Source organism: Temnothorax longispinosus, chromosome 5 (assembly GCF_030848805.1).
Source record: "Temnothorax longispinosus isolate EJ_2023e chromosome 5, Tlon_JGU_v1, whole genome shotgun sequence".
NCBI classification, from domain to species: Eukaryota; Metazoa; Arthropoda; class Insecta; order Hymenoptera; family Formicidae; genus Temnothorax; species Temnothorax longispinosus.
In genome coordinates, this window is record NC_092362.1 from 10,076,948 (window position 1) to 10,095,265 (window position 18,318).

At 33.7% G+C, this 18,318-nt stretch overlaps 1 protein-coding gene across 3 annotated transcripts in view; it reads left to right on the forward strand.

The window, feature by feature from the left end:
• The first annotated feature begins 11,383 nt into the window (after nucleotides 1–11,383).
• The window catches only part of LOC139813326 (uncharacterized), a 42,509-nt gene continuing 35,574 nt past the window's right edge, over nucleotides 11,384–18,318 (forward strand). For all 3 annotated transcript variants that reach the window (XM_071778781.1, XM_071778782.1, XM_071778780.1), the window contains exon 1: nucleotides 11,384–12,347. The gene's annotated coding sequence lies outside the window, so the exon portion shown is untranslated. The remainder of the gene's footprint in view (nucleotides 12,348–18,318) is intronic.

Consider the following 18,318-nt stretch of genomic DNA (forward strand, 5'->3'; position numbering starts at 1 on the left):
TAAAACAGTTTGTTTTTGCTTAGAATTAATTTAAAAACCTTTTCTGGAATTAGTATGTACAAAAGGCAAATTATAAATTAATTAATATATACAATAAAATGTAAGAGAACGGTTACACTGCAGTTATATAACAATAATGCTTTACATTATATTACTGCTATATAAATGTTATATAACACCGCTATATTTATATTATATAACTGCAATAATCCATAAGTGGGAAATTACAACTAACGTCTATATAACTGTTACGATCGTGTTATATTGCGTGTTACATTTCGTTATATACTGGCAATATAATCGTTATATATCTGTGTTTGCTGAGTATGATTCTTTTTTAGCTACTTTTTTTCACTATTTGCATTTCTATACACACTATCTTTTACTTAAACTATATTTAACATTCTTTTTACATCTTATGCACTTTTTATTATTTTTTATTTTGTTTTACTATTCTTTAATTTGCATGATATTTACATATATATTATTGTATTATTTATATAATTAAGTCTTTGTATGTTTTGTTTATTTTTTATTATTTCATAATTTTTATATTTTTTTTCTTTTTTTTCACAGAATATTGCCAACACGAGTCATCAACTTATTTACATACTTTTTATCCGCTTTTTAAAAAGGCACGTAACAGATTTAACTTTTATTAGTTCTTTCATTTCGTTTACTTTGTTATTGCAATTATCATTGCAGAAATCATGTAACTTGACAGTTTAAACATTTGTCACATATACATATACCTATATACATATACATAGTTGTCATTGTGAATAAAAAGAATTAGATAAAATTAAGTTACAAGTTGTATTATATAATTTGCTTAATATTTCCTTGATATTTCCTTTTGTGACCGTTTAAATATTGATAGCATAAATAATTTATTGATTTGTGTTATACAACTCGTGTATAACACGAAGAAGTAATATGGCACATTTGTACAATTGCTATACAAATTATTAAAATTTATCTGTATTTTGTACATACCTATATATATATATATATAATTAAAAAATATATAGTGCCAATAAATAAATATATAGCGCGCGTCTGGTTGTACATCATGTTTTATTTCTATCTCAAATGTAACCCTTGTTGCTTATGCATGCGTTTCTGCGCGTTATAACGCACGTCAAACATGCGTCTCCATACATTATCCCAATCAAAACGCGCGCGTTTGACACGCAACGATAAATTAGAAAGAGAGAGAGACTTATAACAGTGAGAGAAAGTGAGACAAATTATCGGTGCTCTGATTGGTTACATACCTCGCACGCGCATGTGCAGTTCATTTTTATCCACGCTAACATCAAAAGTGCCGACAGAGAGTTGCGCTACTGTATATACTGTGGCGGTAGATTAAGATTATTTAGCGACAAAATCTCTGCACGGCTTGTGACTTTGCGTTCACGCGCCCGGAGCGTGACGCGCTATCATTTAGCGACATTTCACGCTATTATTTCACGTTACTCCGGTTATGTTCGCCGATGATCTACCCTATTCGCCAGCTCTAATAGTTCGAACCATTCGTGAATTTAGTTTTTTTTAGTATTATCTTGCGTAATAACGGCGCCTTCCGCGTGTTTATTAAATTAGCGTAATTTTCCGTGTTTTTCTGGCGTCGCGTTATCATTCGGTGTTATTCAAAGATTGACGCCCACGTTATCAACCATCTACTTGCTTTATTACTGGAAGCCTAACTGGCCCTTCTTATTTTCTCTAAATTGATTACACAATAAATGTTACTCTTTCTTTGTTAGCTGATTGAATTTATTATTTGCGTGTCACCCCGCCGGATATCGCGCTGCCCTTCATTAATCCCGCCCGGCTCTTAGGTCGAGCTAGCCGATTCCTCGCACATCCACACGTTTCGTCTTGCGTCTCGTTTTGGTTTTCTTTTGCGATTTCGCGGACGCGAATTTACGCGTCTGGCACTCAACAAATAAATTCGTTTCGTGTAGCGTCGGAGGTGCGAGAGAATCGTCGGAGAGGCCTATTATCCCGCTCTCCTCTCCCCTTTTGATCCGGCACACGATCCGGACCGATCCGAGAGTGAAAAAGCCGTGACAAGCTATAGCTTTCTCAATATTAAAAAAATTTTGAATTTTTTTAGAAATGTCCGTGATTGCTCTAACTTCCGCAAATATTAAGATATCGGCTTAATTTTTTTTTAATCGATAGAGTATTATTTAAGGAAGGTTGGTATTGAATTTGGCGATGATCAGTAAAGGGGTTTTTTGCTTCCTCATAGAGGAAGCTTTGTTTTCGTAAATTTCGTATATGAACCTTTGATTGCGTATAAAATTGGGTCCAGTCAACCAAATTTAAATGAATTATATATGAAATAGGGGTAGAAAAGACCGAAGTAAAAATTATTTTTTGAGTTTTTGATGCCAATGTGTTGCTTATGTTCGAAAACGTCGAATTTAAATTTTTTGAGGATCGGTTTTGAAGATCGGCTATCCATCAAATAACTTAGGGTAGATTAAGGCGAATCGGATTAATATAAGTTTTAAGACAATTTTTGTTAGTGTTTTATTTTAAACGAGCTATTTTTATCGTGTTAATTAGTAATCCGATTTGCCTCGGTCTACCCTATACATTTTTTAGGCAGAAATCGGTAACCCTTTCACTAATCTTCGCCAAATTCAAAACAACCTTTCTTTAATGATACTTTATACATAAGATTACGTGTATGATTTGTACATTTTTTAGGCAAAAATTGGTAACCCCTTCACCGATCATTGCCAAATTCAACACCAATCTAGCTTTAATGATACTCTATTCATAAAAAAAAATGTGCAAGTAGAAACTTGCACATTGCTTCCTCATAGTTTTTAAGTGTGCAAGTAGAAATTTACACATTGTTTTCTCATAGTTTTTAAATGTGCAAGTAAAAACTTGTACATTGCTTCCTTATAGTTTTTAAGTGTGCAAGTGGAAACTTGTACATTGCTTTCTCATAGTTTTTAAGTGTGCAAGTAGAAACTTGTTTAAGTGAGCAAGTAAAAACTTGCACATTGCTTCCTTATAGTTTTTGCAAGTAGAAACCTGCACATTGCTTCCTTTATGAGGAAGCCAAATTAATAAATATCTACTAATAATTATGCATAAAAAAACAGGCTTCCTCATAGAGGAAGCAATGTGCAAGTTTCTACTTGCTCACTTAAACAAGTTTCTACGTTTCCATTTGCACACTTAAAAACTATGAGGAAGCAATGTACAAGTTTCTACTTGCACATTTAAAAACTACGAGGAAGCAATGTGCAAGTTTCTACCTGCACACTTAAAAACTATGAGAAAGCAATGTGCAAGTTTCTACTTGTTTTATGAATTGATAATGGGTTAGCTTACAATTAGTAGCACAAGTGGGGTTTTACAATCGACGCAATGTCAAATCGATTTTGGTGTCAATGATTTTGGGAGTTCAGGCTACATGGTTCATATATGGACTTTGCATATGGACTTTAATCGCGTTATCGCGTATAAAGTTGGGTCTATATAATCAACCAAATCTTAAAAATTTATATATGAAATAGGGGTAGAAGAGACTAAAGAATATAATAGAATTAGAAATAACCTGATATCTCAAAATTTGCGGAAGTTAGAGCAGCCACAAACATTTCTCAAGAAATTTAAAATTTTATAAAGAAAGAACCTTTTTTTACTAATCACCGCCGAATTCAATACCAACTTTCTTTTAATAATACTTTACATTAAAAAAAAATTGAGCTCGATATCTCAAAATTTGCGGAAATTAGAGCATAAACGGACAATAAAACCGTTACACACACACACACACACACACACACACACACACACACACACACACACACACACACACACACACATACACACGGACATTTTGTACAAAAGTGATTTTTCGACGTTTTAGAACATTCTATAAACACTTTGCCAAAGATACCTAAAAAAAATTTTTTACGAAAACAAAGCTTCCTCTATAAGGAAGCAAAAATAAAACAATTTTATCAGTAATTTTATTGAAACTTATCGGGTTTCGTTGAAAAATACCAAATAGTATTGTAGTTTCTTTAAACGCAGTACACAAATGTTAATAAAATACTATCTGTTAAAAAATTGCATTTTAAGAGCATTTTTTTCATCAATACAAGATTCTAAATTCTAAATTAGCAGTAAAATTATATTTAACAAAATAAATTTCAGTTTGATTATTAAGATATTTTGGTTATAACGTAAGATACAGACGGATTAGTTTAAATTGTTTAGTAATGCAATTGGAATCATTGATTGATTCTCTGTACAAGTGCGATTAAGAACACGTTTTTTTCATTTTCATCTAATATAAAGGGACGGCAGCATCAGGGATGCAATTCATATTTGCTGCCGCAGTCAGCAATAGAGAGAATTGCACCTTTAATCAAGATTTCTACCAATTTGCGAGCGCCGACGGCGCGAAGACAAAGCCTATTGTTGCCGTAACTGGTCGGAGCTTCAAGTGTTCCAAAGCAACGGTGAGAGTTTGATGCGTGTATAACGGGTGAACAAGAAAGATCGATAAACATGTACTTCAATGTACCAGTAATTTATTTACTTATTATTAATATTAAATAATATCTTTTATATTTATCGAATTGTGTGCATAACAATGTAGAGAAAAATCGTTAAATAACATACATAATTTGTAATTTGTAAGGAATTAGTTTGACTTTTAGTTACAAAATTGCAACTAAAAGTTAGACCATAACGTTGTTCGATAGTTGTGTACGTTGATATGTTTCACAAAATCCAAATTTCCTACAATTTTTAAATATTCTATTAGGCTAAGAATCTGAAATCGTATGTACAAATAAACGTAATAATTGTTATGGTTTCATTTAATTAATATCGTAGAAATAAAAAATAAATTATTTAAAGTAGATATAAAAAGACATAATTTCTGAAAAAATTTTTCAACTGAGAAAGTTTCAAGCTAATACTAAAAATATATTTTATCTTGAGAATTTTTCCGATACAGTTTTAAAACAATTATTTCTTAATCTTTTAAGTATATTATTTGATTTTATAACATATAAGACTATATCAAGTTTTTTTAGGTATAATCAATCAACTATGAGATGAGCAACTAACTTAAGGATTACCCCGTATACGCATATATCTTCACTGTCGAGGCGGGACAAGAAGAGATGAGGATTCCGTAGAGGAGGTTGACGCTCAGGGACCGCCGAACTAGTCGCTTCGCATCCCAGAAACCTCTACCCCACCGCTCGCTTCCGGCTAAACCCGCTGCCATCGCGTTCCAAGCAACTTGAAGCCACTCGTAGTTCTGTTTGTGTTTGCTAATTGTGAATTGTCTACTTCTTGCCGGTGGCTTGTGTGCATGCAGTGCACACCGAGGAAGATAGACGTTACCTTGGATCTGTGAATAGCAAAGACAGAATAAGAGAAAGACAGATAGTTAGTTAGATAGAGATAGATAGATGGATAGATATATATGAAAAAGAAAGGAGGAGGGAGATAGAGCTAGACATAGCGAGAAAAATGGATTCGGAGCACAAGCCGCCTGTGCGAGGCAAAGGAAGCTTTCGCGCTGGAAGCACATCGCCTACGAAATGCTCAGGCCGAGGAAAAGCCACCATCTCGGACGGCCGGGTTAACTTCTTCATTTTGGTATAGCCATATTTATACTCATCGTCGCGCTTTTATACTGTAGACACTCAAGTTTATTTCACTAGTCGGTGGTGTTTACACAAGCCTCACCTATCACATAACAGGCACATGCAAAGGTACCAATGTTTAATTACATACCTGATCGTTCGCGAATTAAAGATCGAGGACGTTTAATCATTAGAAATGTAAACATACAGACATTTTTTAAAATTGCAATTTTTCGACGTTTTAGAACATTCTGAACACATTCAGAAAAACAAAAAAAAAATTTTTTTTACGAAAACAAAGCTCCCTCTAGCAAAAGCATATGGAGCATTGTAGATTATTAATTATAATACGTTAATTTTTAAAAAATATTAATTTCATTTAAGAAGAGTAATATTATATACTACAATCTTCCTCGTTTACTTTTATTGCTCTTATTTTACGAGAGATGTCTTTTTTTTTAATGTACACACTCTGTATACTTTAATACAATTACCTACTGTTTTTTAATTTTTGCTTCCTCATAAAGGAAGCTTTGTTTTCGTAAAACATTTTTTTAAGTAGTTTTCTATGCCAACGTGTTCCGAATATTCTAAAACGTCAAAAAATCACATTTTTACAAAATGTTTGTGTGTGTGTGTGTGTGTGTGTGCGCGCGTGTGCGTGTGCGTGTGCGTGTGCGTGTGCGTGTGCGTGTGCGTGTGCGTGTGCGTGTGCGTGTGCGTGTGTGTGTGTGTGTGTGTGTGTGTGTGCGTGCGTGCGGATTTGATATCTTCCGCTGTAACTTCCGCAAATTTTGAGATATCGGGCTAAATTCTTTTTAATCGATAGAGTATCATTAAAGGAAGATTGGTATTGAATTTGGCGATAATCGGTAAAGAGGTTCTTTTTTAATAAAATTTTGAATTTTATGATCCCCGGCGATTCCATTAGATATGCTACGGGAATTTTTTCCTCCCTCGAATTACATGATATGTATTTATTTCACTCATAAAGCTTTCTATGAGGAAGTCAAACTAATAAATACTAATAACTATGCATCAAATAAAATACAAGCTTCTTCATAAGAGGAACTTTGTGAGCGAAATAAAATGTTGATGAAGCAATGTCCTGCAAGCAAATTCCTAATTTTATTTATTAATTATCTATAATAAAACTTATTTATAACTCAATATATTCTAAGACGTATACTTTTTTTATTTACAATATTTTGCAATTTAAAATACAAAATATCAGTAAAAAAACATCAATTTTCGAGACTTTTAGTTATAAAAAGTTTTAATAAAAAGAAATTTTTTAATATAAACAATGAATTTTATTTTACTTTAATATTGAAAGTCGTTAAGTGATAATGCAACTACGGCAAAAAGATAAAAATAAACAAGATACAACGACAACGATAGCATGTGCGTGAATAATTTAGATTAAAACAAATATAATTAGACAGTTGTTTGGGCGATAAAGTAGACATTTTTGTTGTTTATTTAAAAATTTCGAGCTTGCAAACATGCTCTTAATTATCGCGTAGAACGAACAGCTCTTTAATGAGGCGTCGATATTATATCATCGAATCGTTTTAACACGCGATAATGAGACAATTTTCAATGTCGCCGACGTGATATCGCCCGCGCCCTCACATAAAATAAAACTGTCGTGGCCGTATTGTGAGGAAAATACGCGCGGCGCACCCTCCGTCGGATGCTGCTAGCCGGGGCGCGGACAGCCTGCTCGAAATACGCCCTGTCTCTCCAGAGACAGGGGACATATTGTTTGGTTCAGTAATTCCTCGCGTTATTTCCTGTGTTTGCTTTTTATCATTGTAAACTGATATATTGTCCGTCGTAGCTCCCCTTGCTATGGAGAAACTTATGGGCGCGGGAAGAGAGGGGCGGTTATATGGGATATGCGTATATGAGCGACGAAGAGGGCTCACTCATAATAGCTCGGACTAACGGTGCAAAGTTTTCACTTTATGAAGTGATGGAAACGAGATTACTCGACTATAACGAAGAGCTGTGCTTTCTTTATTTTTAGACGTAAATGTGTTTAGCAATGAAACATCGCTTCCCTCCGCGCTAGGCTACGTACCGCGAATGTACATGCTCGTAAATATATTTGATAGAGTGGCACGTGATTGTCATAGTGGTCTGTTTTTCATCCAGTCGGATATTTTGGGTTGTCGAGTGTTGGTTTATATTGACATTGGAAAAAAGATTCTTCCGTATGATTCTTACTAAAAATAAAAAATTTATTAACAGCTATATAAAATACGAAGTAATTTAATTAAAAACAGAGAGAGAGAGAGAGAGAGAGAGAGAGAGAAAGACAGAGGGGGAGGGGGAGAAAGAGTGTAGCTTACACATATAAATTTGAAATTAAAAATACTAAATTCATAATAAATAAATCTTTATCTAAAACACTTCGTTCACGACAAAAACGAAGTTAATTTGAGTATTATATGAAATGCGAACAATTTATATCTTATAATACATCATTGTCTTATATTACTCTGAAAAAATATATTAGCGAAACATTCTGTCATTTTATACGCGAGAAAAATTTTTTTTAATTTACTATCTTTTCTCTTTTTATTAAAAAAGTATTTTAAATTAAATTAAAATAAATTATAAATAAAGCGTATAAGTAAAAATAAAAGTACTCTCTTTCTCTTCCTCTTTTTATCTTGTCTCAATCAATTAATAAAAGTTTTGTCTTGGTGAATCGTTGGTCTGTCGTCATTGAGATATTGTATTGACATGTACTTCGCGTCAATGTTTGAGCCTGAACTCTCTCGAGTGTCGTATAAGTGCTTGCGTGCGACACTGTGATATACACGTTCGTCATATGGCGTGACACGTGCGCCAACGCTAAACTCGTGTCGCATGACAAACAACGAATTAAGTCTTACCGGCCGTCACATTTCAGAGCCGAATCAAATTCTCGCCAGTTTGAGATTTGTCAATAGGATTTGCGAGATTATGTTGAGATAAATTTGCAAAATTATTAATGAATGAGAATTTTAGTTAAATATTCAATACAAAAATGAAAGATATATGTACTTTTCACATAAAGTTTAATAGAGGAAGAATGCAAATTTTCATAAGAATAATAGGATTACGTATACATAACATATATGTGTTACGATATGGTAAGAGAATCACCCAAGAGCAAAAAATAAAATAAGCGATATATACGTACTTCATTTAAGTGAAAATTATAGGTTTCATACATTATATAGACAACGTATTGAAGCAACATATTCTGAAGCAGTCATTCGATGTCGTCTTCAAGACCATTTGAGATTCGGATTCGTTTGAATCTACATAGCGATGAAGACGTACCTATCGGTGGAACGTAATTTGTGTTCCTCTTCAGTTAATTACGCGAGGGCGGCATTGATACTGGTGGAAGGAGCGAGGCGAGGTGAGACGATGTTTAAAGGGCAACGGTGTAATTCGAAGAAAGGCGTCGAAGCGCATCGCGGCGTTGCTGGTAAAGTGGGTGTAAGTGAGCGGTGGAGGTAGGTGGCTACCGAGACGGTAGTAGAGGTGTGGTTGTGCCACACACCGGGAGTCGCCGTCTTAGCAAAAGCTGGTATGATCTGGCACGGAAGACAGGGGAGTCTGTCTGTCTTTATCAGCCGGGCAAGCAGGTAGAGCCGTCGAGCCGTCCCGCCACCCCTATCTCCTTCACCCCTTCCCCCCTCTCATCCCTCACCATTCTTCTTACCAAGAGTTACGCCAACGGCGAGAACACCCGATTGGCGTTTCTCTCTCGAACGAGGGAGGACATCACGCACCGCTATTGGTTCCCGGCGAATCCATACTAGGTATTCATTCGCCACCCCATTCGTCGATCCTTCACGGGGTCGAAATCCCATCTACTTCCCTTTCCACGTGAACTCTCTCTCTCTCTCTCTTTCTCTCTCTCTCTCTCTCTCCTACATCCTTCTCATTCGACACTTCTTGTGAGCGGCCGATGCAACTCACCCCTCTCACGGGCTGCCTTTACAATGCATTTCACCGCCGACGCTTTTACCTTTCGCGTCCGCTATTTCTAAATAAATACTTTTTTAATAAGCGTCGAGGTCGTGTGGGTGTGATAGTAAACGCCGTAACTGCAGCTCCATTTTGCACGTGTTTTTGCCGGAGAAAATTGGATTTCCACGTTCGTCCAGGTGCCAGCCATTTTTCTCATTCCGATATTTGCCGCATCTGCCTGGTGCCTTAATTTTCTGTTAACGTTGGCAAATGGTTAGAGATGGTATAGGATCATTCTAAAGTAAAATATAAATTTTATAAACAACAGGAAAAATTGTATAGTGCGTGATCTAACGCAGTTGAATTAATTATAAAAATTAAACCTTTGTGTAACACTGTTTTCTTTTTAAATCTTATTGAAACAAAATCAATTACTTCAAACTTTATAATAATGTCGATGTGTCTTTTGTAACAATATAATACATAAATATATATTTCGTTTATTATATTGAAAAAAAGTGTATGTGTCGGTGTGTAGTATATATATGGCATACAATATATACTACACACCCACACATACACTATTTTTTAAACATAATAAAAGCAATATATATTTATAATATATATTGCAATATATAATTATATGTAAGATTATTATTTATTCATAACGAATCGATATATGGCATGCTTCAATTGTTTAAGAATTGCAAACTTAAAAAAGATACCTGTATAAAATTATATTTGCAAAGAAATATAAAGTAAAAATGTAATAATAATAATAATAATCTAGATATAAAAATATAACAAAGATTTGAAAATATATAATGATGTATTCCCGAAATAAAGACACTTCAAAAAGATTATATATTTGATATCTGTAAAATATAACTGTTCTAAGAATAATTATAATTATAAGTGGTAGATTATAAAGATTATGAGTTTGCTTCTTCTTTCTTTCTTTCAACAAATAAATAAATAAATAAGAACAATTTAAAAAATTTCAAGTAATTATAAACAAGTAGAAAAACGTTTGTAAGAAATATTTACGTAATTTATAACACTGGTTTTAGAAAAAATTTTCTAAAAATTATTTATTTATCAGGAATTTGCAAAATTGAATAAATCAAATTGTTTTGATTGACTTAACAAAAATGTATTAAAACTTTTAATAATTTTAAAATGTATTGTGGGATAAATAACAATTTCTTTAGGAAATACAAGTAATTTATTTTGTTACTATTGTTCAAAGATCCAAGATAAAAAGCATGGTATCACACCACAAGTTCTAAAAAGAGACGATGCATGAGAATATCACTGATATCCGGCTTTTAAAACCGTCATGGGTCGGTGGTGGTCGATGTGGCAGTGAACGAATTAGACCGAGAAGGAGCAGAACTCCGAAAGGGGATCGATGCAAAGTGTCGAATTCGAAAGCGAGGAGAGCGATCCTTCGTCTGCACTTTTGATGTCGATTGCACCTTACCCTATCCACCGTGAATTCGAGCAACTCGCGCGGCAGACAGAAACGAAATAGTTACACCGCGACATCCGCGATAGGTAAAAGTGGGAAAGAGCGAATACGGAGGGATGAGAAACGTGGGGATGAAAAATTTTATGGGATAACGCCGGTCGAGCAACGAGGATGGGCCATCGTATCGCTCCGCCTATCGTACCGCCCACACCAGTGGTGGTTGCTGCTGGGCTTTCTCCCGTTCCCTCGCTCCCTTCACCCATCGCAGCGCAGCTGGAACCTTCTCGCGGCTCGCTAGCAAGCGACGCACACACGTCATCCTCACCAGCGGCGAACGGCGTTTTTAATCGTCGCCTCGGGGTCGTCGCCGCGATCCATCCACGATCCATCCCATCGGGAATCGTCGGATTCGTCAATTCCAGACTGCTATTGGGAATACTTCCGGAAGTGATCTGAGTCGTGTATCGGATGTGACGTTGACCAGAGATCAGTGAATCAACTGGACACTGTTTTGAGATTAAAAACTTTCGGATAAAATTTATCGAATTTTACAGAGAAATCGAGAGAAAGAGCAAGGGGAAAATCAATCTTGAGATCGATTGGTGCAAAAGATATATCGGTGCACGAAGATAATTGAGATTTTACCGATAATAATGTTTAAACAACATCACTCTTGCTATAGAATGATTCTTCGAGATTGAACTTTCAAATCTTAATTGATTATCTCCAGAGAAATTCTATTTATGTTTCGATGATTAGGAGTAAATTAAAAATGAAACGGAAGGACTAGTTTAATAAACGGGATGTTGTTGGTGATTATAAATATGGAATGTGTGAAACGAATAGTGGATTGAAACATTAACGGATCTTGACGATGCCGTCGGACAGTCAGGATTATGTAAAGTTAATTACTGAAGTGTCGAACACCGAATCGTCACGAAAGATTCATTTTTGCAATGAAAATGAAATCTTTTGAACTCGATGACGTTAATTCGCGTCACGATGCGTGTGATCTGAAATTATTCGCGATAAATTTGTATAGTTGTTAAGGACTGTATGAAAAACTGTATGAAGAACCACACCGTGATTAATAAGAATGAATTTCATTCAAATCTTGAAGTATATTCGATGTTAGATTTTCGATAATTAATCGGAAGTCGGTGAAAGTGTTTCGGGCTTATAGAAAAAGAAAAATTTGTGTTGTGAGCTGTGTTGCTGGGGTCAGTTTAAACGGCGACATTTTCACAATTTCTGTAAGTATTAACATACACAGTTTAGAATCAGTTTTTTTATTATCTTAAAAAATTGGTAATGAATTGAATTATAATTGTAATAGTGAATAGGTTGGGCGCATTCAGTGCACATTAAAGTCATTGTACACTGATTTAATGTCTATAATACTTATTAAAGTAAAATGCAAATATTTCGACTGATAAAATGCCCAATATATGTTTTATGAAATAGTACAATAATAAGGATTTCGTGACTTAACCTGTTTATATTAAACATATACTTTACATATTGATTTGTGTACAACGGCTTTAATGTGCACTGATTGTGAGTGCGCACTGGTGCGTCCAACCGAATTGGCTATAGTCTTCTATATTTTTTATGTTGCGTTATTCAAGTTATTACTAAATTTGTAGATCTTTCCTAAGTAGTAAATTATACAGATTTATATAAATTATAAATGATTTAAAATTAAAAATTAAACAAATAAAACATTTGATTTAAAATCAATGTTCTTTATTTCTAAATTTTTCATTGTCTTAGTTTATTATATCATTTTTTATTATTACTGTTATTTGAACGAGTAATCGTACGTATGTATAATATGTACACATATTTATAAATAAATAAATAGATTTATTTACTAATAAGCACTTACATACTTATACAATAAGCATTTACTATTATTATATTTAAATATTATACAAATAAATAATTAAATTAATAAATATATCTACATAACTTTGTGACAACAAGAATAGAAAGAAACAACAATACATGTAAGTCGCATATATTAAACACCTCGCGCCATATAACAAAAAATTACTATTATTATTATTGTTGTTTTTATAAAATCGCGCTGATAAGCATACGTAATTCTGATCGATTTTTATGTGATAAATATGTCTAGCAATAGAGTAATTCGATTGCGGTAGAGAGTGCATAACGCAGTCGTGTACGCAGTTGTGTCCTCAAAGTCTATAACACAGAAGTTCATTAATCGAAGGGTAGAATATGAGATCAAAAGCTTGGGATAATTAACCAGATTGCATGAACGGATAAAGCGAAGATATATATACCGCTTTTCTGCATCCAGAGAGTACTAAATGGATTAAAACGCCCGTCGCGTCGCAGCTTCATTCTCTCGCATTGAAAAAAAAGCGGGATGTGTCGCGTGCAATAACCAAATATATTCAAAAAGGATATAAACGTTCAAAAATCAACAATAATTGTGAGCTGAATTATCTTTTAATAACACAGTGAATTTTTGAACGTGAATCTTTAATTATATGTTTGTAAATATAACAGAATGCAAAAATAAAGTTTAAGTAAAAGTAAGTATTAAGAAGTCTGTATACATACGTTGTAGAAATTTTATATATATCTCAATTTCTTATGACTTTTATGAATAATGAAATAAATATTTTTAGTAATAATAAAAAAATAGTATTAACATGTCGAGAGAGGAATAAAAACTTACAAAAGAATTAAATTCAAACGTTTATAATACAGAAATTAGTGATTCCATAATACTTATTCTCCGTTCTCTTTCTCTCTCTCTCTCTCTCTCTCTCTCTCTCTCTTTCTTTCTTGAATTATTGAACTGTTATTGCATCTACAATATTATACAATAAAATTTTAGCATATCTCATTGTTTCGTTACTGAATTTTTTTTATCCACACACAACAATTAACTTTATTAGATTCAAGTTTACTTTTCAACGAGTGTTTTCCAGAAGAAGATGCGAGCAACATGATTAACCGACAATTACTTCGGCTATTTGCGCTATATAAACACAGCAATTTGTCACTTCATTTCTTCCTCTTGTAATGATTCAGATGTATGCGCATACATACATACATATATACACGGACGTGTCGTGCTAGCGATAAAAACATTTAGCATTCGAAAGCGCCTCGACGATTATCATGGTAGGGCGTAACAATTTGCGTAGTCAAAACAATGTGCGCGCACGATACAAACAAATGCATGTCGAAGCAGTAACGGTGCGGTAAGTGCCACTGGAAATTAACGAACAATTAGTTTGCCCCGTCCATGTTTTATAAACACGGTGCTTGTGCCATCGACGACCATTATTTTCGAGGATTCTTTCGCCCGCTCGCCTACCCGGCCTATGCGCTACTACCTAAAGTACTTCGCGTTCGAGCGTGCGTCCGAAGCATCCGTGTATTCGAGCGAGTACTTAAGGCCTTCGAGCATCGCGCGCGGCACGGCACGGGAGCCGGGGTCTCGCGAAGAGCGTTTCGTTGTGCTTAAAAGCACGGCGAGGCGCGGAGGGCAGAGCGAGGCCAAGGCAGCTTTGGTGTTGCAGCCTCTTCAAACCTCGTGCAAACACTCTGGGACGCGGAGCGTTCGCCTGGTACGGCGATTAATATCCCAATAAGGTCTCGTTCACGGAGTTCACTCGACCGCGCGCGGCTTCGTTGTTTATTCATTGTATCGCCGAATGCTCTCCCGCGGCATAAGCTGCCTCGATGGCCGCTACGCTCTACCGTAGATTCTTCGGATCGGGGATTAGAACAGCTAGATTACATAACAGCGCGGGAAAGACGATATCATTTCACGTAACATGAACAAATATGGAAAAATAAAGAATACTGTATATACAGTGACGGACAAAAATATTGACATTGGGTGATTGATACTGTAAAATGGTCTTCGAAAAAAATGGTAACTGCTCACCTGTATTTTTATTCCTTGCCTTATATTTGACTATACATATATTACATAAATTAATATAAATGAAAGTAAAGTTACATGAAAAAAATAAAAACGCTTCTTTAAAAAAAATTTTCTTTGGGCTTTCAAATTATATTCAAATTTTATAAAAAATTCTGCATATTACTTTCGAATTATTGCTTTGACCGTACTCTTCATTTATTTGTGTAACAATCTGTGATGTATTTTCTCTTACTATATTTACAATTTTTTGTTTTTTTTTTGTACTTAGTTTAGGTGGGCGTTTACTTTATTCATTACTTCTCAAATTTTTTATTTTGAAATTTTTTGATAATCCTATGGATTTTGTATAACGATTTTTTTTAATTATCTATAGAAATTTGTAAATGTGTTAGGTATTCTCTGTTTTCAACTTTAAATTCAATACAATTTTTCTTTCCCCCAATGTCATTTCTTTATCTTATGTATAGTTACTCTATCATGTAGTTATTTTGTAACCGAGTTAAAAATGAACCTAAATAGTAAAAAAAAATATTAGGATTTGTTTTACAAAAGACGATAGGTTTTATTATTAACCAAAAAACGTAATCACATTTCGCGTCATGTGCAACAGTAGTGATGTTTATTAATCAAGAATACACATAATTCATTATGCTAATAGATTTGTTGAAAGATGAAACATTCTTGGGAAGTGTTTTTATTTCTTTCATGTGACTGCATATTCATTTATATTAATTCCTATAACGTGTAATGAAATGCAAACAAAAAACAAAGCTTTTTACAAAAATTAACATTTTATTGTCATTTTCCTCAAAGATATATCTTTGGTAGATCATTTTACAATAGCGTTTGCACTAAGTCAATACTTTTGTTTGCAACTATACATATAAGAAGGATAATCTGTAATAAAGAATACATAATTTGTCAGCTCTATTAAATCTTAAATATTTAAAATTTGCTAATTTAGAAACGTTAAGTAATATTGAGTACACTAAAAGTGATACTGAATATTGTGATATTTGAAATGTACAAAAGGTTTTTAATACATAAAACTCCCTCTCACACTCACATTTCCTGAAAAGCTTAAATTCTTAATTGGCTATTATTCTTATTACTAATATATTTTTAAATGTATTTAATGTGATAATTAATAGACAGTTAATTTTGAATCATTAGTTCAGAAAACTTATCATTTCTGTATGCATTCACAGTTTAAATAGTTTAAAAGGAAGAGTTTCTTATTTTGGATACAAAGTCCGCCATATTTCTTATTATTTTTAATACAATATTATCGTGTCATGACGGTCATATGGCAAGTTTTATTATTATATGATTTATATTGAAGTCATTCAAGTTTTCGTGTCGAGATCATGTAACTTCGGCAACTTTTTGTCCGAGCATCACGGGAGTATTCGTACGTGTATGTCTCATCGTATATTGCGAGAGCAGCTGACACTATAACAACTGAATCTACAACCGCTGAATGGAGAATTTTAAGAGTGCGCGAAGCCGCGATTAGCATATTTATCGAGTATCTTGTATCATTTCACCGTTGTTAAAATGGGGTAACATGTCACGATGTTAATTGCCAAGCGTTGAGATACGACCGGCCGAAAAACTTGATATCGCTTTATTGACCAATCCACCCAGTTACACTCGGTAAGCGTGTTAAGTATCCGCCGCTTTTATTTTGCGCAAATTTTATTGCAAACTAAGTGGAATAAAATTTCGCGCGCGAAAAATTATTTAATTAGCAATCGAATATTTGCCGTCGGGTGTTAAACACAGTTGTATGACGTAACGCAACTTCTCAGAAATTGAACAATTTAGGTAAAGAAGATATTTCAAATAATAAATCTAATGTATTTGCTATAATCATAACATTCTGATTGTATTGCAAGATTTAAAATTTTTTTTTCAATTGTGTAAATAGATTAGATATTATTAACTTGAGATTTTACAATTAAGTTTAGATATTATAGCAAGAAACAAAGTATATTAAATAACTAATTCGAGTGCAACAAAAATTTATAAAATATTAAAAATTAAAAGTTGGAAATGGAAAAGTTGAGTAATATTTATTATTTCACGTTTTATTATTAACGTGGAGTAACTATATCTTTTTTCATGGAGCAACTGTACACTTGTAAATTTATTACGTGCATTTTATCTAAAAGTTATTTCGTTATTATATATTGAAATATCTTGCATTTAAATAGTTGAGAGGGAAATTTTTATTTTGTGTCATCATATATGGTGTACAGCAATAATAAAATAGATAAAGAATTGCGGACTAAAAATAAACATGCATATCTGCCTTGCTGTGTGTTCGTGCATTGAGAAAAATTTAACTTGGATAGATTTATTGAATGCGGTTAAGGTATAATATTTACTATTCTGTAATTTATATTACTTTTGCATTGAGGACTACAACTGAGAAAATTGTGGATTCATAATAAACGCCCGCATTTTTTTTTAAATTTGGGGAATAATTGCGTAGAAACTTTCATCATATGATAATAATCGAGAGATAAATTGATTCATAAATTAAATGATAAATATTCAGGTGGATATAAATATTGCATAAGCTACAAGTAAAAATTTATTTAATTTTACTCCCACATAACTGACATATACGGAAGAGACCGCGAGAACGTCCTCGAATTCAATGGAACCGCCGCGACTTCCTTTCTCGCTTTATTTTCCCCGTCGTAGAGTCTCGGGGCATTATTACGCTACTTGATTTCGCATCGAGCCAGCTGTCTCCGATTATTTGCTATAGAAATTTCAGGGATTCTGATTCAAAGGGAGACCCCGGCAACCTCCGCTAATATTTGAGGAGAGGCCTCGCGCAGTCTTGGGTCTTACCGGACGCGCGCGGGCTTTTTCGTTGTACAATCCACTTCGGACCTTTTTCTCAACGAATAGACACAACTTCGCAGATATGTAGGTACAGTGAGTATAATCAGTATGCTTTCGCGTAAAAGAGCGAGATATGTGACATATAAAAAGATATGAAAAAGTATAACTTATTTGCGTTCTCTATAATATTTAACGTGCAATGTGCTAAAGAATATCAAAAGCTATTGTAAATCGCACATGTGGTTGAAATAATGTTTAAATATGCCATCCAACACATACTCTATTTACAGTTTTAAAATATTTAGAAATAGAAATTAAAGTATTTTTTGCAAAATATATCATATTATTGTTATGCTCTTTGTGTATCGATAATTCAGATATATAATTCTTCTAAAATCATTTGCAATTCTAATCATAATTAAGAAAATTAA